Source organism: Orcinus orca, chromosome 2 (genome assembly GCF_937001465.1).
Source record: "Orcinus orca chromosome 2, mOrcOrc1.1, whole genome shotgun sequence".
Lineage (NCBI taxonomy): Eukaryota > Metazoa > Chordata > Mammalia > Artiodactyla > Delphinidae > Orcinus > Orcinus orca.
The window spans coordinates 186,943,641-186,971,115 of record NC_064560.1 but is presented as its reverse complement, the minus strand read 5'-3'; the positions used below and the strand labels follow the sequence as shown (position 1 = coordinate 186,971,115).

The following is a 27,475-nucleotide window of genomic DNA, read 5'->3' as shown; positions in this document are numbered from 1 at the left end:
AACCCTTGTAATCAAGAATCCGTTTTGTTTGCTGGCATCTCATCGCTCGTTCCATAACTTCTCCCTCATTCATCTCGTGTCGGTGTTCCCCGCTGAGGGAGGCCACGGGGCCATCTGCCCAGGCCCAGAGAGATAGCAGCTGCTGCTTTAAAACGTGGTTTAACTTTGCTGGCTGTCCAGCAAAGCCTGAGCTTAGCCTTGGTGGAGTCTCACGGCCCAGGGTCTTCTCTTCAGGATCTCATTTTCAGAAAATTCAAGTTACTTAAACTCTCTGAGCCTCGCTTTCCTAATCTGTAAATGGGGTTAGCAGTTCCGATCTGGTAAGTTTGTCATAAGGGTAAATTGAGCTTAGATATGGGCCAAGTGCGTGGCCCAGTGCCTGGTACCACCTGGGATAGGCGAATGCCTAGCTGAAGTAGAAGTCATAACGATGGTGGTGATAGTTAATCCAGAGTTTATTAAACTCAGGCAGAACTGATTCCACATCGCCCACAAGATGCTGGACCAACTGACAAACTGGAGGGCTGAAGATAAGGAATATGTCGACCAGATAGTCTAGAATGTTTAAATCCTGCAGCATCTTTTCCACTGCAGGGAGCCCTGAGAGTATGCACAGAAGCACGGTAGATGTGCAAATCCATGCAGAGTATCAGTTGACCTTTATGGGGAATGATGATGAGCCATTTTATACCCCAAAGTCACTATCTCCATTGCAGGGATAAAGATGTGGGTGCCGACCAGCCAGTGCTGGACAACTGACAAAGCTCCTTTCCTCAGTGTGCTCTGTTCTGGACCTTGTGGGGACCCTGCCCTTCCATGAGAGCATCCTTCAGCCTGCCCAGCTACCATCTAGCTGTTGAGTGGCAGCCTGCTCCAGTGACATGTAGGTCCTGAGCATGCTCCCAGGCCCCCCACTTGGACTGGTTGTTAACAGACCTCCTGGACAGTACATTCACAGATTGTGCCTCGAGTTGGGGAATCTTTTGCAGGTGGCTGTCATTCTGTCTTTTTTTTTAATTTTTTGCGGTACGCCGGCCTCTCACTGCTGTGGCCTCTCCTGTTGCGGAGCACAGGCTCCGGACGCGCAGGCTCAGCGGCCATGGCTCCCGGGCCCAGCTGCTCCGCGGCATGTGGGATCTTCCCGGACCGAGGCACGAACCCGTGTCCCCTGCATCGGCAGGCGGACTCTCAACCACTGTGCCACCAGGGAAGCCCTGTCATTCTGTCTTTGATGTTGGCTTTTAGAACTTTCATTCTCATAGAGTAACCATTTTTTTCCCCCTATGAGCCCAAATTCTATGGGTTTCAGACTCTAGGACTCTGTATACTGAATACAAGACCCCGTGCAATTATTCTCATTCTTTTGATATAGAGGTGGTTTTTTTGCCCCAGGAGGAAGGTGAAGAGAGGGGCTAGATGCTAAGGAGTTGCACCTTTGACCCTCTTCTCTTTTTATGCCATATACTGTCCATTTTAAGCACTTTCTGGATTTTGTCTGCCATCTTTGACTCCAAAATCTCTCTCTCTACTCTCAAACTCTGGTGGTATGCTATAGCTGGCTTGAATGTACTCACAAGGATTGATCATTAAATATTTAAGTAATTTGGAAGCTTTTAAGCCATTGATAACTTGAAATCAACCATGGTAGACATATTTACACCATGGAAATTGGCAAATTCCAAAAATCAGGCTGTTTGTTTGTTTGTTTCAGAGAGCAGGTTTACTGGAAGACCACTAGGTGATCTTCCTCCTAAATTCCAGGATAGCCAGTTGCTTAGTGGACATCTGCACGTAGATGACCCATGAACACCTCAAACTCAACAGCCTCCAAATTGAACTCAATTTTTTCCCCACCAACCTTGTCATCCTCTTATATTTTCTGTTTTCATCAATGGCACCAACAGAGAACAATTCAGGGAATTCAGAATACAAAGGGGATGAATCATGAGTTTAGGCAGAGGGATGACTTCAGAGACGGGGATGAATACCTCCCTTCTCTGTATCCTGAGGTAGGAATGGCAGCAGGGATGGGTGGTGAGTCCCTAAGTAAATGCTCTGATGTTTGAGGGCAGAAGTTTCCTTTCTCAGCCGTAAAGGTAGAGGTTTCATCTCTAAGGGGAAGGGGTGAATAATGCTTTGGCGATCACTCAAACAGGGGCACAGAGTATCTGCAAAGGATTCATTCATTCTTGCAGTAGACATCTAGCTGAATCTATAATGTGATTATTTTCACTTTTTTCCTTTGTCTTAAGATCCACGTTGCTGACTATTTTAGTCCAACCTAGTCATGCCAGGAGAAGACAGGCAGAGGTTTAAGAAACAGTTTAATGTTGTTTACAAATATCCCTGAGATACAAACATTCTGAGAAGCAGAGAACATGGTGGGGGCAGCACTTACGAGGTGCCTCTGGACCAGGTGGTGTGGCCAGTCTTCCAGTACTCTGCTTGCTTGCTTTCAAGAGCTTGCTCATCTTTCTGTCTTCCATTGTTCCACTCTCCACGCTTCTATGCAAAACAGACTTTGTTAATCAACTTCAGTACTTTTCTCACTGAGCCTGTAAGCACCCTAGAGTCCTTTCCAGCAGCCACTGAAATGATCCAAGTGGGCACACAAGACAAAACCCATTTGCCATTGCTGCCATAATTCAAAAGGAACACGTAATGAAAGGAGGGGGCTCCAGGGCTCACACATAGTATGTTTGCCACTCGTTCTGAAACATCAAAATGATTTGTCTATACTTTAAAAAATTGCCCTGTGTTTACTGTACACACAGAAGCATAGTTTTCTGGAAAAATGATATCCGACTCCTGCGGGCTTCCTGGCTGCTCCCCCAATTCTTCAGCCTCTTGGCACCTGGATCTCCCTCTTCGTTTCCATGCCATCATCCTGAATGACACTAACCACCCAATACCCTGGTGTCCCAGTTGGCCTCAACCCTAATCACCTCCACTTCCCTCCACTTAAGCCACTCTCCCCCTCCCCCAGCCCTTGGTTTTCCTTGAACTGCTTTCAAAGTCTAAAACTTTAGAATCCCACACTCTGAACACAGTCTCTTGTCTTTCCCCTTCTCAGAACCCTCTCTCTAAAATGTGCACTCCTCGACCTCCAAGAGACCCCTAGTTGCTCGATGACTCCATTTCCTCACACCCATCCCTATCGCCGCCCGCTTCTCCCTCTAGCCTAGAATTTTAGCCTGTACACTATTAATCCCACTAGATATACACTAGCATACCCCTAGGCATGGTACCTAGGTACCCCTAGGCATGGTACAGTCTGTTACGGGGTCTCAGTGCCGCACTGACCTAGAATTCTATTTCCAGCTGGGATTCTATGGAATTCTATTCTAGTCCTTGCTGTCAACCCCCCACATCTAGATTATGACCTGCCCTCTGTCGAAGCTGCAGTGACAGAGACAGACACCTCCACCTGGCACCATGCCAGCCAAGTGGGATGTTAGGGCGACTCCTATGTTAGTCGTCCTTCCTTCTCCCTCACTGGCTGTGGCCACGCTTTCACCACTCTCCTCACCTCTCCTATCCATCCCTATTCTCTCCTCCTAGCCAACTCAGGGAGAAAATCTGAGGCTATTAATCATGAAATACCTAAATTTCCTCCTCTCCGCCTGTCGTCCCCTCAAATCCATTTTCCAGGGCGTATAGCTGCTCAGCTAGAGACTACGTTTCCCAGCCTCTCTGCAGGTAGGTGTGGCCCTGTGTCTAAGTTCTTTTTAACAGGAGGTGAGCAAACGTGGTGTGTGCAAGTCATTTTCTTAAAGATCTCATCGTAGACTGGCTCATCCCTTTTCTTCCCGTGGGCTGGGCAAGACCTTGGAAGCTAATGTTGAGGACGGCAGCACAGCCTTGCTGGCCTGCGTCTCTGGGTGATTTTGTGGTGCAGAGTCTGCCTACTCTTCCTGGACTGTCACACGAGAGAAAAATAAAGTTCTATCTTGTTTGAGCCGTTAAATTCTGGAGTCCCTTTGTTATAGCAGCTTAGCCTTTGCCTGGATAACCTACTCACCTACACATTTTTTTTTTTTCTTTTCGGTACGCGGGCCTCTCACTGTTGTGGCCTCTCCCGTTGCGGAGCACAGGCTCCGGACACGCAGGCTCAGCGGCCATGGCTCACGGGCCCAGCTGCTCCGCGGCATGTGGGATCTTCCCGGACTGGGGCATGAACCCACGTCCCCTGCACCGGCAGGCGGACTCTCAACCACTGCGCCACCAGGGAAGCCCTATACATTTATCTTTATCGGTACCCTTTATTGCCTCATCCTCACCAGCCTCAGAGGTTGAGATGTACCTCTGTTTGCGAAGGTGAATTCCCCTGCCCCCCAGTACTCCCCTTCATTTATTCATGACTTCGCTCCAGCAAGTGTGCTCTCTCTCTTCTAAATCTCTACATGACCTCTTTCTACTGGCTGGGGTCCCTGCACCTGTAAATGCTGTTCCCTTACATCCTTCACACCCTTAAAGAGAACCTCTGTGATCCCTCTGTCCCTCCTAGCCACAGCCCTTTCTCTCTCCACTGTTTCTCTGCCAAGATTCTTACAGAAGCAGCTAATGCTCGTCGTCTCCATTTCTTCAATTCCCATTTCCTCCACAGCCCCCTGGAATCTGGCTCTCACTGTCACCATTCTGCGGGAGCTGCTTTCGCTAGAGCTGTTCACTGCCTCCGTGGTTCCAATCCCCAAAGGGGCGTTTCCCATCAGTTCCTGCTCAGCTCTAAGTTAGACCAGGAACAAGAGAGCATTGGAATGGTCCGCCTCTCTAGCTTATGTTCCGGCTCCTTCCTCAGCTCTTTTCCAGTATCCACTCCTTAAACATGGGTGTCTGCTCTCCAGGGTTCCATTCCTGTCCTTCACCTCCACGTGTTTGACTTGGACAAGTCAGTGGCCCCCTTGTAGTCTTGACCACCAGGGTGACAGGTCAAATCATACCTTCGCTCTGATCTTTCTCCTGAATCTGACTCATGTGTCCACTGCTGGCTTCACATCTTAGATATCCTACAGGCACCTCCCACTCAGCCTGTCCACACCCGAGCTTATCTGTCCCCTTTCCCAAACTGCCTCATCTTCCTCTGCTTCTTCTCTCTGTTGGCCAATGGCAACACCACTTCCCCAAACACCCAGACTGGAATTGGACTTAGGAACTGTCATGGACCCCCCTCATCTCCCACAGCTCCTCAAGAATCGTTATTGCTCTTTGGCTTCACGGGGTGCAGATATTTCCCAAATCCACCCGGTCCTTTCCACGCTAGCTCAGGCCTTTACTCACTCACATTTAGCAATAGCAGCAGCTTCACGCTGCCTTCCCCGCCTCAACCCTCCCCCACCCATACTGCTGCCAAAATTGTACTTCTGAAGTGCAAATTTTCATCATACCTTTGAGTTCCTACCAGGGCATACAATGTCCCCTGTCTGCTCCTTTGTAAGACACCAGCTCATCAATCTCCACCACAGCCTTTCCACCCTGGAAACTGAACCTCTTGTGCTCTTCCCTGTCTACAGACCCCTCCCTCCTGTATTCTTGGGGTCACTCTTACTCCTCGCTCAGACTCTGCATTGCTCCCTTCAGGAAGGCTTCTTTCAGCATCAGCTGGCCTAAGTCCCCCTTCTCCCTGCTTAGTGCTCCTAAAATTCTCTGTTCATGGCTGTATTGAGCACTTGCCATAATATTCTGAAATACATATTGTATTGGCCTTCAGGGGACGTTTGTCTTTCTTTTTGACCACCTAGCATCCGAACCTCCTTCCTACACTTGGGCCCTCCCCCACTTCTTATAAGCCTACTTCCCACTATCAAAACAGAAAACACCAGATACCCACTCTCCCAGCTTCCTTTCACTGAAACAAGGGCTCCTGACTTGTCTTCTCCAATCAGATACCCTTCCCCAGGTTTGACTCATAAGAGACAGAGCCCCTGGGGACCCCATGCTGATGAGGGTGGCTGCAGCAGTGGCAGCTGTTCCAGAGGCCACAGCTGGGGTCTCGTGTCAGTGGTACCAGGGGTACAAGCTGGGGCATGCTTTCAAGCTTTGGTCCTATTCTGTGCCCCATTCTGCAAGCCCCCCCAATATCCTTTTAATAAATCCCTTTTCTGTTCGGCTTCTCCAGAACTGGGTTCTGTTGCCACCAAGGGTCCCAACTGTGCTCCTCCCCACTGAGACTGTGAGCCAGCCCCTCCAGGGCAGGAGTCTCTTCATTGCCTTTGTATCTGCAGCCCTGACACACAGTGGGCATTCTCAGTAATTGCTGCATTTGTGCACAGACTGCCAATAATATCTAGGTGCAACTCAAGGAGACATTATGCATTCTAGCATTTTCATCCTTCTGCTTCCAAGGAGGCAGCAATCAGGCCAGATAACAATTATCTGTCTCTTGTGTGCACAGATGGTCCCCCGCTCGACGAAATGTCTACCTCCATTACCTCCATCCCCCCACCCCTGCTTCTTCTGCTGGGCTGCAGGCTTTCTCTCTGCACGACCTAGATTCATTGGAAGCCAATAGGTGAGCTTTTGCCTTGGCTATACCATTGTCCCCTTCCTCCTTTTACCTGGCGTAGGAAGATTGAAATGCCCTTCCTTGTGGGCCCTGGCTAATGTATCCCATCCAATATTTATGCTCTGCACGTACCTGAACTTCCCAAGCTGTGCCCTATTTATGCATTCATGAGCAAGTGCTCAAGATAATGTCACTTCATCAAACGGAGCTGAACCATGGCTCCACTTTATGAAGTATTACAGGCTGTTTTTTCTTTATTTGTAAATGTGCCAGCCTAAAAAATACCGTGTTTTGTCAGAGACAGCTGATTAAACACCTCTGAGTATCTGTCAGTGCAAGCTGCGAGATCATTAATTTATGCTGTAGAAAGAATAGCTTGGCGGGGCGGGGGGAGACCTTCAAGATAGCGGAGGAGTAAGACATGGAGATCACCTTCCTCCCCAAAAATACATCAAAAATACATCTACATGTGGAACAACTCCTACAGAACACCTACTGAACGCTGGCAGAATGGGACCTGCACCTCTGGGAGGGAGCCGTGAAGGAGGAAAAGTTTCCACACAACAGGAAGCCTCTTCACTGGCGGACGGGGGGCGGATGCGAGGGGGAAGCTTCGGAGCCACGGAGGAGAGTGCATCAACGGGGTGCAGAGGGCAAAGCGGAGAGATTCCCGCACAGAGGATCAGGGTCGACCAGCACTCACCAGCCCAAGAGGCTTGTCTGCTCACCCACCGGGGCAGGCGGGGGCTGGGAGCTGAGGCTCGGGCTTCGGTAGGATCCCAGGGAGAGGACTGGGGTTGGCGGCGTGAACACAGCCTGAAGGGGCTAGTGTGCCACAGCTGGCCGGAAGGGAGTCCGGGGAAAAGGTCTGGAGCTGCCGAAGAGGCAAGACACCATTGTTTCGGGGTGTGTGAGGAGAGGGCATTCAGAGCACCGCTTAAAGGAGCTCCAGAGACGGGTGCGAGCCGCTAAGGCCGCTGCTGCCGCCACCAAGAGGCCTGTGTGCAAGAACAGGTCACGATCCACACCTCCCCTCCCGGGAGCCTGTGCAGCCCGCCACTGCCAGGGTCCCGTGATCCAGGGACAACTTCCCCGGGAGAACGCATGGCAGGCCTCAGGCTGGTGCAACGTCACGCTGCCTCTGCCGCCGCAGGCTCGTCCCGCATCCGGACCCCTCACTCTCGCCGGCCTGGGTGAGCCAGAGCCCCCGAATCAGATGCTGCTTTAACCCTGTCCTGTCTGAGGGAAGAACAGACGCCCTCAGGCGACCTACACGCAGAGGCAGGGCCAAATCCAAAGCTGAGCCCCTGGAAGGTGTGAGAACAAAGAATAGCAAGGGAAATCTCTCCCAGCAGCCTCAGGAGCAGTGGATTAAAGCTCCACAATCAACTTGATGTACCCTGCATCTGTGGAATACCTGAATAGACAACGAATCATCCCAAATTGAGGAGGTGGACTTTGAGAGCAACTGTAGACTTAGGGTTTGCTTTCTGCATCTAATTTGTTTCTGGTTTTATGTTTATCTTAGTTTACTATTTAGAGCTTATTAACATTGGTAGATTTGTTTATTGATTTGGTTGTACTTTTCCTTTTATATATATATATTTTTTTTTTCCCTTTTACTCTTTTTCGAATGTGTATGTGTATGTTTCTTTGTGTGATTTTGTCTGTATATTTTTGCTTTTACCATTTGTCCTAGAGTTGTCTGTCCATTTTTCTTTGTTTGTTTGTTTTTAGTATGGTTTTTAGTGCTTGTTGTCATTGCTGGATTAGTTTTTTGGTTTGCTTGCTCTCTTCTTTCTTTTTTTTAAATTACATATTAATTTTTAAATTTTTAATAATTTTTTTATTATTTATTTTAATAACTTTATTTATTTATTTATTTATTTATTTATTTATTTATTTTCTCCCTTTTCTTCTGAGCCATGTGGCTGACAGGGTCTTTGTGCTCCAGCTGGGTGTCAGACCTGAGCCTCTGAGGTGGGAGAGCCAATATCAGGATATTGGTCCACCAGAGAGCTCCCAGCTCCACGTAATATCAAATGGCAAAAGCTCACCCAGAGATCTCCATCTCAATGCTAAGACCCAGCTCCACTCAAAGACCAGCAAGCTACAGTGCTGGACACCCTATGCCAAACAACCAGCAGGACAGGAACACAACCCCACCCATTAGCACAGAGGCTGCCTAAAATCATAAGTTCACAGACACCCCAAAACACACCTCTGGACTCGGTCCTGCCCACCAGAAAGACAAGATCCAGCCTCATCCACCAGAACACAGTCACTAGTCCCCTTCACTAGGAAGCCTACACAACCCACTGAACCAACTTTACCACTGGAGGCAGACAGCAAAAACAATGGGAACTACGAACCTGCACCTTGTGAAAAGGAGACCCCAAACACAGTAAGTTAAGCAAAATGAGAAGACAGAGAAATACAAAGCAGATGAAGGAGCAAGGTAAAACCCATCAGACCAAAAAAATGAAGAGGAAATAGGCCGTCTACCTGAAAAAGATTTCAGAGTAATGATAGTAAATATGATCCAAAATCTTGGAAATAGAATGGAGAAAATACAAGAAACGTTTAACAAGGACCTAGAAGAACTAAAGAGCAAACAAACGATGATGAACAACACAATAAATGAAATGAAAAATTCTCTAGAAAGGATCAATAGCAGAATAACTGAGGCAGAAGAATGGATAAGATGGATAAGTGACCTGGAAGATAAAATAGTGCAAATAACTACTGCAGAGCAGAATAAAGAAAAAAGAATTGAAGACAGCCTCAGAGACCACTGAGACAACATTAAATGTCCAACATTCGAATTATAGCAGTCCCAGAAGAAGAAGAGAAAAAGAAAGGGACTGAGAAAATATTTGAAGAGATTATAGTTGAAAACTTCCTAATATGGGAAAGGAAATAGTCAATCAAGTCCAGGAACCACAGAGAGTCCCATACAGGATAAATCCAAGGAGAAACACACCAAGACACATATTAATCAAACTATCAAAAATTAAATACAAAGGAAAAATATTAAAAGCAGCAAGTGAAAAGCAAAAATTAACATACAAGGGAATCCCCATAAGGTTAACAGCAGATCTTTCAGCAGAAACTCTGCAAGCCAGAAGGGAGTGGCAGGACATATTTAAAATGATGAAAGGGAAAAACCTACAACCAAGATTACTCTACCAGGCAAAGATCTCATTCAGATTTGACAGAGAAATTAAAACCTTTACAGAGAAACAAAAACTAAGAGAATTCAGCACTATCAAACCATCTGTACAACAAATGCTAAAGGCACTTCTCTAGGCAGGAAAAACAAGAGAAGGAAAAGACCTACAATAACAAACTCAAAACAACTAAGAAAATGGTAATAGGAACATACATATCGATAACTACCTCAAATGTAAATGGATTACATGCTCCAACCAAGAGATGAAGACTGGCTGAATGGATACAAAAACAAGATCTGTATATGTGCTGTCTACAAGAGACCACTTCAGACCTAGGGACACATACAGACTGAAAGTGAAGGGATGGAAAAAGATATTCCATGCAAATGGAAATCAAAAGAAAGCTAGAGTAGCAATTCTCATATCACACAAAGTAGACTTTAAAATAAAGACTATTATAAGAGACAAAAGGACACTACATAATGAGCAAGGGATCAATCCAAGAAGAAGATATAACAATTGTAAATATTTATGCACCCAACAGAGGAACACCTCAATACATAAGGCAAATGTTAACAGCCATAAAAGAGGAAGTTGAGAGTAACACAATAATAGTAGGGGACTTTAACACCCCACTTTCACCAATGGACAGATCATCCAAAATGAAAATAAATAAGGAAACACAAGCTTTAAATGATATATTAACAAGATGGACTTAATTGATATTTATAGGATATTCTATCCAAAAACAACAGAATACACTCTCCTCTCAAGTGCTCATGGAACATTCTCCAGGATAGATCATATCTTGGGTCACAAATCAAGCCTTGGTAAATTTAAGAAAATTGAAATCATATCAAGTATCTTTTCTGACCACAACACTATGAGAATAGATATTAATTACAGGAAAAAATATCTGTAAAAAATACAAACACATGGAGGCTAAACAATACCCTACTAAATAACCAACAGAACACTGAAGAACTCAAAGAGGAAATCAAAAATACCTAGAAACAAATGACAATGTAAACACGATGACCCAAAACCTATGGGATGCAGCAAAAGCAGTTTTAAGAGGGAAGTTTATAGCAATACACTCTTACCTCAAAAAACAAGAAAAATCTCAAATAAACAACCTAACCTTACACCTAAAGCAAGTAGAGAAAGAAGAACAAAATAACCCCAAAGTTAGAAGAAGAAAAGAAATCATAAAGATCAGATCAGAAATAAGTGAAAAAGAAATGAAGGCAATGATAGCAAAGATCAATAAAACTAAAAGCAGTTTCTTTGAGAAGATAAACAAAATTGGTAAACCTTTAGCCAGACTAATCAAGAAAAAAAGGGAGAAGATTCAAATCAACAGAATTAGAAAGGAAAAAGGAGAAGTAACAACTGACACTGCAGAAATAAAAAGGATCATGAGAGATTACTACAAGCAACTATATATATGCCAATAAAATGGATAACTTGGAAGAAATGGACAAATTCTTAGAAAAGCACAACCTTCCGAGACTGAACCAGGAAGAAATAGAAACTATAAACAGACCAATCACAAGCACTGAAATTGAAACTGTGATTAAAAATCTTCCAACAAACAAAAGCCCAGGACAAGATGGCTTCACAGGCGAATTCTATCAAACATTTAGAGAAGAGGTAACAGCTATCCTTCTCAAACTTTTCCAAAATATAGCAGAGGGAGGAACACTCCCAAACTTATTGTATGAGGCCACCATCACCTTGATACCAAAACCAGACAAAGATGTCACAGAAAAAGAAAACTACAGGCCAATATCACTGATGAACATAGATGCAAAAATCCTCAACAAAACACTAGCAAACAGAATCTAACAGCACATTAAAAGGATCATACACCATGATCAAGTGGGGTTTATCCCAGGAATGCAAGGATTCTTCAATATACGCAAATCAATCAGTGTGATACACCATATTAACAAATTGAATAATAAAAACCATATGATAATCTCAATAGATGCAGAAAAAACTTTCAACAAACTTCAACACCCATTTATGATAAAAACCCTCCAGAAAGCACGCATAGAGGGAACTTACCTCAACATAATAAAGGCCATATATGACAAACCCACAGTCAACATCATTCTCAATGGTGAAAAACTGAAACCATTTCCACTAAGATCAGGAACAAGACAAGGTTGTCCAGTCTCGCCATTATTATTCAACATAGTTTGGGAAGTTTTAGTCACAGCAATCAGAGAAGAAAGAGAAATAAAATGAATCAAATTTGGAAAAGAAGAAGTAAAGCTGTCACTGTTTGCAGATGACAGGATACTATACATGCAGGATCCTAAAGATGCTACCAGATAACTATTGGAGCTAATCAATGAATTTAGTAGGCTTGCAGGATACAAAATTAATGCACAGGAATCTCTTGCATTCCTATACACTAATGATGAAAAATCTGAAAGAGAAATTAAGGAAACACTCCCATTTACCATTGCAACAAAAAGAATAAAATGCCTAGGAATAAACCTACCTAAGGAGACAGAAGGCCTGTATGCAGAAAACTATGACACTGATAAAAGAAATTAAAGATGATACAAACAGATGGAGAGATATACCATGTTCTTTGATTGGAAGAATGAACATTGTGAAAATGGCTATTTTACCCAAAGCAATCTACAGATTCAATGCAATCCCTATCAAACTACCAATGTCATGTTTCACAGAACTAGAACAAAAAATTTCACAATTTGTATGGAAACTCAAAAGACCTGGAATAGCCAAAGCAATCTTGAGAAAGAAAAACGGAGCTGTAGGAATCAGGCTCCCTGATTTCAGACTATACTACAAAGCTACAGTGATCAAGGCAGTATGGTACTGGCACAAAAACAGAAATATAGATCAATGGAACAGGATAGAAAGCCCAGAGATAAACCCACGCACATATGGTCACCTTATCTTTGATAAAGGAGGCAAGAATATACAATGGAGAAAAGACAGCCTCTTCAATAAGTGGTGCTGGGAAAACTGGACAGCTACATGTTAAAGAATGAAATTAGAACACTCCCTAACACCATACACAAAAATAAACTCAAAATGGATTAAAGTCCTAAGCATAAGGCCAGACACTATAAAACTCTTAAGAGGAAAACCTAGGCAGAACACTCTATGACATAAATTACAACAAGATCCTTTTTGACCCACCTCCTAGAGAAATGGAAATAAAATCAAAAATAAACAAATGGGACCTAATGAAACTTACAAGCTTTTGCACAGCAAAGGAAACCATAAACAAGACGAAAAGACAACCCTCAGAACGGGAGAAAATATTTGCAAATGAAGCAACTGACAAAGGATTAATCTCCAAAATATACAGGCAGCTCATGCAGCTCAATATCAAAAAAACAAACAACCCAATCCAAAAATGGGCAGAAGACCTAAATAAACATTTCTCCAAAGCAGATATACAGATTGCCAACAAACACATGAAAGGATGCTCAACATCACTAATCATTAGAGAAATGCAAATCAAAACTACAACGAGATATCATCTCACACCAGTTAGAATGGGCATCATCAAAAAATCTACAAAGAATAAATGCTGGAGAAGGTGTGGAGAAATGGGAACCCTCCTACACTGTTGGTAGGAATGTAAATTGATACAGCCACTGGAGAACAGTATGGAGGTTCCTTAAAAAACTAAAAATAGAACTACCATACAACCCAGAAATCCCACTACTGGACATATACCCTGAGAAACCATAATTCAAAAAGAGTCATGGGGCTTCCCTGGTGGCACAGAGAGTCCACCTGCCGATGCAGGGGATACGGGTTTATGCCCCGGTCCGGGAAGATCCCACATGCCGCAGAGCGGCTAGGCCTGTGAACCATGGCCGCTGAGCCTGTGCATCCGGAGCCTGTGCTCCACAACGGGAGAGGCCACAACAGTGAGAGACCCACGTACCACAAAAAAAAAAAAAATTCATGTACCACAATGTTCATTGCAGCTCTATTTACAATAGCCAGGACATGGAAGCAACCTAAATGTTCAACAACAGATGAATGGATAAAGAAGAGGCACATATATGCAATGGAATATTACTCAGCCACAAAAAGAAACAAAATTGAGTTATTTGTAGTGAGGTGGATGGACCTAGAGACTGCCATACAGAGTGAAGTACGTCAGAAAGAGAAAAACAAATACTGTATGCTAACACATATATATGGATTCTAAAAAAAAAAAAAAAAGGGTTCTGAAGAACATAGGGACAGGACAGGAATAAAGATGCAGACGTACAGAATGGACATGAGGACACAGGGAGGGGGAAGGGTAAGCTGGGACAAAGTGAGAGAGTGGCATGGACATATATACACTACCAAATGTAAAATAGATAGCTAGTGGGAAGCAGCCACATAGCACAGGGAGATCAGCTCGGTGCTTTGTGACCACCTAGAGGGGTGGGGAAGGGAGGGTGGGAGGGTGGGAGATGCAAGAGGGAAGAGATATGGGGACATATGTATATGTAAAGCTGATTTACTTTGTTATAGAGCAGAAACTAACACACCATTGTAAAGCAAGTATACTCCAATAAAGATTTTTTTAAAAAAAAAAGAATAGCTGGGGAAGTGTGAATGAGACCGGTGTTGTTCCTTTCCTCATTTGAAACAAATAACATTTTCATCTTTGGAAAAAAGGTTTTGAAAAAAATCACCCTAATGGATCAATGTTTTCCAGAGTGACATCAGTTGCGTCACTTTGGCGCTCATCTATTTAAAGCCCCAAAATGGATATTTTAGTCTTAAACAGCAGGTGTACTGATATGGAAGATCTCCTAAATTTGCTTGCGCTTGGGACGCTTTTGATCTTTTTCTTGACTCTCTCCATTTCCCTGTCTCCCTTTTTATTTCCTTATCATCTGCCATAGTCTCACCATTAATACATAGTTTTGAAATGATTTCTGCATCTTGTTAATATCTTGGCTTGAATTTGGAGATCAAGGGGTTTGCAGCACCTGGCGGAGTTTGCCTGGTGGGTTTGTTTTGAATGCTGGATTTAAGGAAGTGTCAACTAGTGCTTTTTTTTTTTTTTTTTTCGATACGCGGGCCTCTCACGGTTGCAGCCTCTCCCGTTGCGGAGCACAGGTTCCAGACGCACAGGCTCAGTGGCCATGGCTCATGGGCCCAGCCGCTCCGTGGCATGTGGGATCTTCCCGGACCGGGGCATGAACCCGTGTCCCCTGCATCGGCAGGTGGACTCTCAACTACTGCGCCACCATGGAAGCCCTCAACTAGTGATTTTTAAACAAATCAAACATTTAGGAGGAGACAACTTTCCCTCTGGAGATGTAAAGGTTGCATTTACTAAGGTGAACGAAGTGTCTCTAAAATGGAATGTTTATACCATTTTAATTATAAAAATACCTCATGAATCCTCTTTTCTTATAGAATTCTGGTTTGTCATACAGCATTTGTATGAAATCCATTTTTTAAATCTGTTACCATTTCCTAAAACACTTTCCTCTGGATTCTATAGTATATTCTACTCTGCATAGATTAAAACAGAGACCAGTCAATTTGCATCATTAAAACTATAAAACAAACAACTTGATTATTTCAGCTGACCCTCACAATAACTCTTTCAAGAAAACAGGACCCTATTTTGCACATGAGGAAACAGTCTCAGACATTTCTGGAGGGACTGGCCCAAGATTGAATAGAATCTGTACATAGTTCAGCTCAATATGCAATCTCCTTGCATATAGTGCTCAGAGCTAAGGACACAAAGATGAATTAAATGCAACTTCTGTCTTCAAGTTCAAAGTCTAGCAATTGTGGAGCCAGGAATTTAACTCACGTCTCTGATTGCAAATCCTTGTCTCCCTTTGCTGTCTCAACTCTAAGGTTAGGGCCAGACTTAGGGAAAATCATCAGATCTGAGAAATTTTCTTCCACTAAGCAGCCTCCTCTCTTCTTTATCCTCCTTTCTCCTTAAGCACTGAACACCCTCATGCTTTCCAAGACTTTCTCTGAAATTTGCCTTCCATATTCCCCATATTATCACTCCCTCCTTTCCTCACCCAAATTCATCTTGCCTGGGTCTTACTCCGGCTCACAGCTTCTGAACCTTAGAATTGTTTCCAAACTTTTGACCATGACCTGCAGTAACAGGGCCACTAATAACCCATAGGGCTTCTATGAAAGAACGTTTAAAAGGTGCTCCTTCTTCAGGGGAGTCACATCCCTGCACTGGGTTGCACAGCTTGGCAATCAGAACCCACCCTCACCCCCTTAGGGAGACACCCCTATGCAGAGCACAACATGCAGAGTGATACAGGACAGTCTGTGTAGTAAGAAACAATACCATATTTTGCATTGTCTTGGGGGCCTAAGTCTACGGAGCATCACAGCCACTGTCCGTGGTCCTGAACAATCCCTCCATGCAAGGACATGTGTCTTCTATCCCTGGGTCCCCAATGATTTTTGTTGAAAGCTCTTGCCATGTTTAGGTTTTTCTTTATTTTTCATCTTAGTGAAAAGCCTGCCCTTTTTACACTGTCACAACACAAATAGGACCCATGACTCATGTGTTAACAATTTACAAAGGAGAGTGAATGCAAACAGCCTGGGTTTGAATGCCCAACCTACATTTGCTAGTGGGATCTTGGGGGAGATACTTAGCCTCTCTGGACTTCAGTTTCTCCATCTTTAAAGTGAAGATCAGAGTATTAAAATAGCTTGTAAGATTGCTCTGAGCATTAAATGAGATAATGTATGCAAAGTACCTTGAGAGTGTGTTGTTTGTGGGAAAAATTCAGCAAATGTTTTGTAGTACTAGTAACAGTTTTGAACTTAATAATTAATGTAATTTTAGGAATTATATTATGTTTTTATTCAGACACTTCCTGATCACCAGGAAGTTGAGGAAATATGGACCCCTTCTCCACCCGTAACAGTAAGGGTCAAGTCAAAAACACACAAAAAAATATTCATTATTTCAACAGAGAATATAATATAGTGAATTAAACAAATGTTGAAGGAAGGATAAAGCTAAAAGAGAACACTGAGGTAACTCAGAGACAATAATAGCAGGAAGAAGCTCCCAACCCTTAGGGCTGGACAAACAAAGAGGGGAGGTTGGGGTCTTCAGAGCCTTGAAGGTTGGAGGAAGGAGACCTCTCTGCTCAATGTTGATACATGAAAACAAATTAATGACTGACAATAGCTTGGTAAACTATCAGTTTAGCTGACTAAGAAGAAGAGCCTTTCTTTAATCTGTGGCTTGATATATTATCTCCTCTATACTCTGCAATTTGTCTTGCAGTACCCTATTTTATATGAGAAAACTGTTAAGAAAAATTATTCAAAATTTGGAAAAAGGCAAAGAATGTTGCATATCCTTTAATATCATATTGGGGCATTGTCTAACAGATACTCCCAAGGATTACTAATTCTCTAGAAAAATATCTTTGTTTCATGTGCTATTAATCAAGGCCTAGACTGTGCAAAGTTCTATCTTAGCTTGAGAAAAGATTGATAAGCTGAAAATAATTTTGTTCAGTAGAGATGTAAGTTATTTCTGTCCTAAGGAAAAAATAGCCCCAAAGATTGCAGATTTGTTGCCCAGTAGAATATTCAGTAGTTTTATATCTAATATAGCAGTTTTATTTCAGCATTCTTTCCCTGACAGACTAAATATCTGTTCCTAAATATCTTGAATAAGTAACTGTTTTTGAATGCTCTTTGAACCATCTTTACCATCCTGTAGGTTCCCTTCTTAATGAATGTATTAACCAGGGTTCTCCAGAAAAACAGAGCCCATGGAATATATACACATAGAGAGAGAGAGAATGAGATTTATTATAAAAAATTGGCTCACATGACTTTAGGGGCTGAGAAGTCCAACACCCTGTCATCTTCAGGCTTGAGACTCAAGAAAGCTGATGATGTAGTTTGAAGGCCTAAGAGGTTGGAGAGTCAACGGTGTAGCTTCCAGTCCTAGTCTGAAGCCCTGAGAACCAGAGTGCCAAGGGTAAGAAAAGATCACTGTCCCAACTCAACTAGTCAGGTAGAGAGAGAGACTGAATCCTCTCTTCCTCCAACTTTTGTTCTATTCAAGCCCTCAGTGGATTGCAAGAAGCCCAGCCACTTTGCGAAAGGCCATCTTCTTTATTCAATCTACCGCAGGAGTCCCCAACCCCCGGGCCGCTGACCGGTATTGGTCCACGGCCTGTTAGGAACCCAGCCGCACAACAGGAGGTGAGCGGCGGGCGGGTGAGGGAACCAAGCTTCATCTGCCGCTCCCCAATGCCCCCCATCGCCCCTATCGCTCCCCATCACCCCCCATCGCTCCCCATTGCTCCCCATGGCCCCCCATCGCCCCCCAATGCCCCCATAGCTCCCCAACGGCCCCCATCGCTCCCCATCGCCCCCCATCGCTTCCCATATCAACCCATCGCCCCCCATCGCTCCCCATCACTCGCATTGCCGCCTGAACAATCCCCCCCAACCCCGTCTGGTCCATGGAAAAACTGTCTTCTATGAAACCGGTCCCTTGTGCCAAAAAGGTTGGGGACCGCTGATCAGCCAATTCAAATGCTAGTCTAGGGACTTTCCTGGTGGTCCAGTGGGTAAGACTCTGCACTCCCAATGCAGGGGGCCTGGATTCGATCCCTGGTTAGGGAACTAGATCCCACATGCATACTGCAACTAAGAGTTCACAGCCGCAACTAAGAAGCCAGCATGCACAACTAAGAAGTCCACATGCTGCAACTAAGTCCGCACTGCAACTAAAAGATCCCACATGCCACAACTAAGACCCGGCACAGCCAAAATAAATAAATAAATAAACAAATCAGTCTGCTAGTCTGTTTTGGAAACACCCTCACAGACACACCCAGAAATAATATTTAACAAATATCTGGGTATCCCATGATCCAGTCAAATTAACTGTCACAATGAGTTAAAGAAATCTTTTACATGAGTTCACTATGTACTTGCATAAGAATCATGTTTTTACATGTTACATTTTGACAAGAACCGGAATGAGAAGAGGACTGCATTTGGCCAAATCACACACTTAGGAAGTCAAGGAGTTAGGATCCCCACTCAAGTCTGGCTGCCTCCAAAGTCCACATTGTGATCTCTTGGTGCCATGACTTCAGAAAAGATCTGTTTAACAGGGAAATCGTACTAGGGGTTGCTGCCAAGCTCTTGTTAAAGTTTGACAAACCTGGGCATCAGCTGGAGTGATAAGCCAGTCTAAGACACTCAGGGTGGATTTATAGATCGAGATAGGTCAGAAAAGGTCAAGTGTTTATGTAAAGCAGGGAAGATAATGAAAATGGTAATGAGAGTCTGAGAAGCATGGCAGCAGTGTTGACACAGGCATGAATTTTAAGACAAACACTGGGCTCCAGCTGTTGGAGACCTGGACGGATAGCCAGCCACCCCTGCTAAGCCCAGGCAGACAACCTGCCTTCCCCTCCCCTCCTATCCTCAGCGCCCACCCATGGGCTCCCAGGCCCAGTTACACAGGCAGAGAATGCAAGGCAGTTCAACCAGGCTCTCTGATAAATTCTTAAGGCATTTCCTGCAGAGCCAAGAGGAAATGTGCTGTTTGAGAATAAAAAGAAACAGCAACAGCCTTGCAGGGAGCTAAAGCAAACTCATAAATTTCATTAAAATTTTTTAATACCCAGAATTTAGCCATCATTCAACTTTACAAATATATGAAGACCTCCTGGGTGCAAAGCATTGTGGGGAGCGTGAAAAAAATAAAAAGACTTGGGCTTCCCTGGTGGCCCAGTGGTTGAGAGTCCGCCTGCCGATGCAGGGGACACGGGTTCGTGCCCCGGTCTGGAAGGATCCCACATGCCGCGGAGCAGCTGGGCCCGTGAGCCATGGCCGCTGAGCCTGCGCGTCCAGAGCCTGTGCTCCGCAACGGGAGAGGCCACAACAGTGAGAGGCCCGCGTACTGCAAAAAAAATAATAAAATAAAACAAAAAGACTCTTGGAAGGAATCTTAGAGACCGCTATCTCTCAGAGGTCAATCTCCCTCTCACTTGTCAGTCAACGATTTTATTGTGTTCCTTCTGTGCACCAGGTTCTGTTCCAGCCCTGGAAATACAGCAGGGAACAAGAGCTGCGAGATCCTTGCTCTCATGAGTCTCATAAACTAGCGAGAGAGACATAAGATATTAGTATTATATCAACAGAAGATACAATTATTAACATATATGATATATTAACATAGTCTATATAATATATAGATTATATTAATATATAGCATACAATATAATATATAACATTCGATGATATTAATATGCTATTTTATATTATATATTATTATATTAATATAAGATATAATATTAATTTTATAATACTTATACTTTATAAAATAAGAGGATAGAGCTCTGGGGAATTTAAGGCCTGTATTGTCAGGCCACTTGAGACGGCTGTTCTCTTGCTCTCTGTACATCCCCTCCCGGACCAGTGCCCTCTTCACCTACACCCTACACACATGACTGACCTTCCTACATACTTGCCCCAGGCCCCAGCTAGTGAAAGCTTATCAAAGGAGTGGTGAGGGGCGTGCCCCTCTGCTGGTTTCTCTGGTAACTAATGAGTCAACCTGACTTCAGTTCCTCCTATAAGCGGCAATCAATCTCTCCTTCCCCTTGGGAGTGAAGACTGCCACCATGTCCTGCCTGCCATCCCTCCACCACACATGGTGGGGTGCTGCTCCAGGACCTTGCTTCAGATGTGTAAGCTCCGCCATCCATTAATCCACTGATGTCTCTGTTGCTGACTCTGGGCTCTTTCTTTGGTCTTGAAGCTGAGCAAACACAGGCCTTGTCGGCCTGCAGGGTGCAGCCCAACAGAGCAATTTTAGAGCAGTCAGGAAGACCTCTCTGAAGAACTTAAATAAGTGAAGGGGCAAACTATTTGAAAACGTTAAGAGAAGGATGCACCTGGCAGAGGGAATTCTTATTTTAAAGCTTCTGAGGAGGGAATGAATTTGGTGGTTGAAGAAGAGTAAGAGACTGATGGGGCTGGAAGTAGCCAGTGAAGCCAGCGATGGGGCAGGGCCAGACCACAGACCACACCAGCTTGTTGGTCCAAGCAGCAGTTCCAAATTTATTCCAGCCATTTCATCCCAGTGCATTTGTTCTGCCATTTAGCAAATGAGGATGCTGTGTCCCCTCGTTTATTAAGCAAATTCTACACAGCAAATCTGTATGTGATTCTGCCCTGGCTAACGTGGAAGTTCTACAAAGATGAGAAAGGAATGATACTTGCTTTGTGGGACGGAGGCGCCCCCATTAGTTGAGAGAAGCAAAGGGTCACTGGAGAGTCAGCTCCTGAGCCTCCATTAACGGAACCCCCATCCCCTGTTGCTCAGTCAGAAACCTCATTTGAAACCAGCCACCAAGCCCCTTGACTGTACACCTTAACAGGCCCCCATACATCTGGGGGCCTCTTCCCCTCCATCATCAATGCTTTGGTCAAACATTGTTACCATTTCAGGCCTAGACCTGTACAATGGCCCCCCAACTGCTCTCCCTGACTCCAGGCTCACCCCACCTCCAATCCAGTTTCCACACTGGGGCCTGATTAATCTTTCTAAAATGCAAGTCCAATCATGTCTCCCCTACTTGGGAAAAAAGGTTTTAGTGATTTCAGCGTTTGCTAAAGCCCAAATTTCTGTAGGTCCTTCACCCCTTGGCCTCAAACCCTCTTTCTGAGTTCATATTCGGTCTCATCTCCCCAGACTCTTACTCTGCAGCCACACTGAGTTCTTGCCGTTTTCTAACACATTGTGCTCTTGCACGTGCTGCTCCTTTTCCAGATCTCATCCATTTGGATCTTACAGTGAAGATCTTTCCTTGTAGTTTTGATCCTAAACTGTAAGCTACTTCTCCTGCTCTGGGAAGAGATCCTATCCAAGGCAGAAGAGGATGAGGCCAATGCAAAGAGAAGGAAAGAGAGCAGAATCAATGTACATAGTGATAGAGAGTTGGAACATCACTTGAATTCCTGGATCCGGCCACATCTGAAGCCTATTTCACCTAGGAGTTCACTTTTGTAAACCAACAAGGAAGCCTAAAGAGCGGCAGTGGGGAATAACCCTGCCTTGGGAAATAGGAGATCTAGCATGTCTATCAACTGGCTGGATCTTATAAGGACCCTTGTGATTACATTGGGCCCACTCAGATAGTCTAGGGTAATCTCCCCATGTCAAGATCCTTAACCCCATCACATCTGTGAAGTTGCTTTTTTCACGCAAGTTAATATAGTCACCGGTTCAGGAGGTTAGGACATGGATATCTTTGGTGGGCAGGGCTGGAGGGAGGCATTATTTTGCCTACCACATGGAGAAAGTGACCTCTGAAATGATAAATGGAAGAAGAGAGAGTTAATTGAGTGAAGGAAGGCAGGTGAGCATTCCTAAAGAGGAAATGGTATGAACAAGGGTCCTGAGGCAGGAGGGAGAGTGATAAGCTGAGGACCTTGGCTTTTCCTAAAAGAAGAGTGGGGATACAATCAGATGTGTCTTTTGAAGATTCCACTGGGGCTTCCCATAGAAAGTAGGTTGGAGGGGCCAAGGGGGAGACACAGGGAGATCTTTAGAGGGGTGAGGGGATAGAAGCCACTTTGGTCATCACTTAAGTCCCCTGGCCCTTCCAGGTAACACATATGAATCATGCACACCTTGCTCAGAAGCTTTGATGTTAATTTTAATATGGAAAATTGCAAACACATACAAAAGTAGAGTTTACTGAAGGCCCACTTATCCAACTTCTAGCTATAATAATTAGTCAATTCACTGGAAATCTTATAGCGTCTATAGTCCCCTACCCCAGGATTATTTGAAGCAAATCCCAGGTATCCTATGATTTCGTCTAAATTTATTTCAGCTTGTATCTGTAGCTGTATAAGGAATCCTTCAAAAAAAAAAAAAAAACCATAATTGCCTGGGAGCTAATAAATCCCTGTACGGACTCAGTTCATATCTATGGAAGGAAGGAATGAATAATTATGCATTTTTGACCATCTTGTAGGAAGAATATTTGTTTCTCATCTTTGCCCAGGATTCCAAAGCACTTTATATGTCAAAATCCACATCCTCTCGGAGCAGAGGATTTGTCTCCTTGTGAATGCCAAGCTTAGTCTGGCCCCATCCAGCGCCTTCTCTTGCCATCCCCTAAGCATCCCTGCGGCAGGTTGTAGGGCCTGAAGGAAGCGCATCCTGTTTTTCAGATGGGACAATAAAGGTACTGCCCCAGCTCAGCTCACAAGACGGCAGAAGCCTCAGGGTGGTGTTCCATCCAGCCTCTTTTTCAGCATCAGGGGGAAGGCCTTTTCAAAATGACAAAAGAAATTCATTCAACCCACAACCCACGTGCTGACGCTGCTCATTTCCAGGACACCTGCTGTTAGGCCTCCTCCTCTCCAAATTACTCTGCATTGCCAGCTGTGAGGGTGGGAGGTGGAGAGGCCTCTAATTACACCTTTCTTGCAGTCTTTGGTTCTGTGACTATTTCAAGGAGGAATGGAATGACGTTGACATCCTCCTCTCAAATGAAGACATTCCTCAGAGGTCCCCTCTCCGTTCCTCTCTCCACAAAATCCTTTGTTGTCTGGTGATGCTCTGTTCTGGTTGTCAATCGCTATGTAACAAAATCCCCAAACACAGCGACTTAAAATAGCAATCACTTTATTGTGTTCATGATCTATAAGGGTACTTGGGTGGGCAATTCTGCTCCACGTGGTATTGAGCAGGGGCATGGTTTGGCCTGGAGGATCCAGGAAGTCTGGGGCCTGGGCAGGCACAGGTGGATTCCTCTCTCTGACCTTGTGGTCTCAGGGCCTCTCACATGGTCTCTCCAGCAGAAGAGTCAGACTCAGGACTCCAAAAGCGCATGTTCCCAGAGACAGAAAGTGGAAGATGCCATCCCTTCAGGCCTGGAAACTGGCACAGCATCCCTTATTCTGCTGCTATTGGTCAAGGCAGTCAAGAGCCTTGATCAGGTTCATGGGGAAAGGACACAGCCCCACATCTCAATGGAAGAGATGTCAAGAATATGTGTCCAGCTTTAATACCTGTCTTGGTCCATTCGAGCTTCTGTAAGAGAAGACCGTAAGAGCTTCTGTAAGTGCCTGGGTGGCTCATAAAAAAAAGAAACTTATTTCTCATAGATCTGGAGCCTGGGAAGTCCAAGATCAAGGTGCTGGCAGATTTGGTGTCTGGTGAGAACCTGTTTCCTGGCTCACACACAGCTGTCTTATCCATGTGTCCTCTTACGGCAGAAAGGGCAAGAGAGATGTCTGGGATCTCTTTTATAAGGGCACTAATCCCATTATGAGCGCTCCACCCTCCTGACCTGATGATCTCCCAGAGGCCCCACCTGCAAATGTCATCACATTGAGGATTAGGTTTCAAAAAATGAATGTTGTGGGAGATAGAAACATTTAGTCTACAGCAATCCTCCACAAGTAAGGAGAGAAGAGCACAGATCCTTTGTAACCCCAAGAAAATGCAATGGCCCAACTAATAGGAGTTGTCCCAGAAGAACTGTGAATGGAAAAAACAGTTTTTGACATTCTGAGACAAAACTGCAGTCCTGTTATAGGAAAGCCCTTCAGGTGCTTATTGGCCTACATATCTTCTGCTTGGAAGGTAAAAGCATGTTTCCACAGGCAAAGAGAGAGTTTCTACTGTGTTACAACAGTAAATTTTGGATGGTCCTGAAACTAAAAACAATGGCTTTGCTGGTTTCTAAAGAGGGCAAATCTGGTGAATCAAGTTGATTTGAATCACCAACCCCAGGCTACATCTGTTGAAAGTGTTTCCATGCTTGCAGAATTGACCGAAAGTCACTTCACTCTCTATGAGCTCTGTGGCTAATAGCCCCAATGATAGGAGAAGGGCTTTGTAAGCAGGAGAACCTGGCTTGGAACGCTGGCCTTCCCACCTGGGTTTCTATGGTGTGATCTTTGGCAAGTCACGTAACATCTCCCCCTTAGTCAAATGGGAATAGAATACTCCATTTAGTTTTGTGAGAATTAAATACTGAATGTGAAATACTTATTTTAGTGACTGGAACACATACTAGGTACTTAAATATAATTTAATTCTTTTATTTCTCTCCTGGATCTTTAACTATTTCTTTTTTCCTTCCTCACGCTTTCTTTCCTCTTTTTGTTCTCTCTTAATATTTTTCACTTGACATGAATAAACTACTCCCCTACACAATCTCTGCTCTAAGAAAACCAGAATTTGCTTCTCCCTAAATGTACTTTTGACTTTTTCATCCCCCTACATTTCCCCTTTCTCTAGAACATCCTTCACCTTCTTCCCACTAATCTAAAACTTCCTCTGTGACGTATTTCCTGCTCATCTCAATTGGAAACTGTCTCTTCCTCCTGTGAACTCCTATAGTCTGGTCCATTTGCTAATGGGTAGAAAGAAAAGAGCTTCATGGTCCAGGAGTCAGGAGACACAAATTGTCTTCCTACCTCTGCCCTTAAATAGCTATGTGATCTCGGGCAAGTCATTTACCTTCCATAAGTTTTATATTCTCCATCTATAAAATAAAACCATGAAGCTAGATAATTCTCTAATTAGGGTTCTTTCTGCTACAAATGACAAAAATGTTATTCAAATTATCTTAAACAACAACAAAAAAGGAATTTATTGTATCATATTACTGAAAAGTTCATGGTTAGTCAAGGACAAATGGATCCAGGAAGGGTGATCATCAACAATAGATCTATCTCTTGTTCTTTTTTTTTCTTCTCTGTTGCCTTTATTTACACCAGCCCCACCAAAATGTATTGGGCTGAGTGCAGGGGTGGTTCTCTAAAGAAAAGTCTGGGTACTAATATCAGAGGAAGGCAAGGTATTCTGAAAATGCAAAAATACTAGATACCAACTACAGTCTACCCCTTGGCTGCTCATCTCTCACACACCAATGCACTTATAAACCGAGCTTCAAATGTGCCCTGCCCAGCATGGTGCAGTTCCTCCATGTGCAGCACTAAACTCAGTCATCTCATTCTCCAAAGAGAGACAACGCAAAGTCTTGTCTAGTTACTGCATCCACGGCAATTCCAGGCTTTCTTGGTGATGTATGGCTCTTCATAGCCTGCAGCCTTTGAGTAAATGACATATGTAGCCATCCACCAACATGCCCAATAGACACCAGTGGATAAAAAATGGGATTAACTGCTATTAAAACATTCATTTGAAAAAGGGAAGCAAAAAACAATGGTTATTAGTCCATGGCATTTACCATATCCTGTTGGGGGGGGATAGCAAATCTCCCTGCTCTGGCAGTGGGATGAGTTCTTTGACTAGTGGCTGCCCTGGGTTTTGTTCTCTTTGATGCCCTCCAGAAATATAGGAGAGAGGGACCTTGGGGTGAATTGCCCTTCTGGGAATGCGGTTCTTATTAGCTGGTTTCCTGTTAGTATAATTTCAAGTGTATCAGTAAGAAATGAACTCATGTATAAGGAACAGAAGGCCTGGCTAACAGTGAGTTAAACAAGCATGAGCTTATTTTTCTCATACAACAATATATCTAGAGGTAAGCAGTCACCAGCATTAAATTAAATCAAGGGTCAATGAACCTTTCTGTTAGAATTCTATTGGCCTTTCTCAATAGATGGAATGCTGCAGCTCACGCTTGCATTCAAGGGAAGAAGGTGGAAGGGGTCTTCCGGTGTATCTGTCCCATTTTATCAAGAAATGCAAAAGCCTTCCCAGAAGCCCCCCTCAAACTTCCATTTAGATCTCATTGGCCAGAATTGTGTCTCATGATCACCTCTAGCTGGAAGGGAAGATTGTAAAAGCCAATACTTTGTCCATTGTTCCCAAAACGGAACTGAGATTTATGAGCAAGGAAGGCCTGAAAACTGCCTCAGGGATTGAGAGTCGGGGTATGAGGGAGGTAAGGTTTTCCAGAAGAAAGTTAGTGATCCATTACAACAAAAGGGAGGAAGGGGCGCCAGGTGCAGAAAAACAACAGACTGCTTTACAATCCCAAATCCACCATTTCTGGCTCTAAAAATCTTTGGTCCTGAGGGCATAAATTTTAAAAAATTTTCTCTGAATGTAAATAAAATGATAATATCTCAACGGAGTTTCGGAAAGTGAAATCAATGGCAACTTATTTTTAAAATAACACCTTCCTGAGATAACAGACAATGATAACTTCTGGTTTCATTGGCAATTTCAGAAAGGATGAAAAAGAAGACTTTAAGCATGCTGACATGTGTTTTGCCATCTCTAGCATAAGGTAATATGTCTCATAGGCATGCCAAGGAGCCAGGGCTGCCATCCATCAGCACCGTCCCTATCCCCCTCCCCACAGCATTGGAGTCTGCTTGTCTGGTTGGCTCTCTAATTTGCATAACCACTAAGGTTAAGTAGCCCAGAGCCTCTGATGCCCCTCTCCCCCACCCCCACACTGCAGTTAATATCCCTAGGTCCAGGGCTAAGAAAGATTAGCAGAGATTTTTAGGTGAGTTTCATTACTTCCAGGCCGGATTAGTTGGCTAACCCAACGTGAGCCCAGCCAGGGGCTCCTGAGTGGGGCTCTTGGGGGCGCCTCTGGCACAGTGGCGTCCAGTGGAGTGGGCAGCAGCACAAAGTGGGTTATAATTCTAGGGCAGAGGAGCATTTGAAGGAGTGGAAAGGAGATGCTGCTCTTCCGGGCGTGCCCCAAGGGAGTGAAGCTAATAGAATAGACATCTTCTTGGAAACCAAGTTAATTTCTGAAGCAGAGGCTGAAATAGACGTGGCTCTTCTCTTCTCTTT

The 27,475-nt window shown here is 44.2% G+C and overlaps 1 pseudogene; it reads left to right on the top strand.

Annotated features, from left to right (window-relative positions):
- The first annotated feature begins 316 nt into the window (after positions 1-316).
- LOC101283613 (elongation factor 1-alpha 1-like) overlaps positions 317-27,475 on the top strand; it is a 168,744-nt pseudogene continuing 141,585 nt past the window's right edge.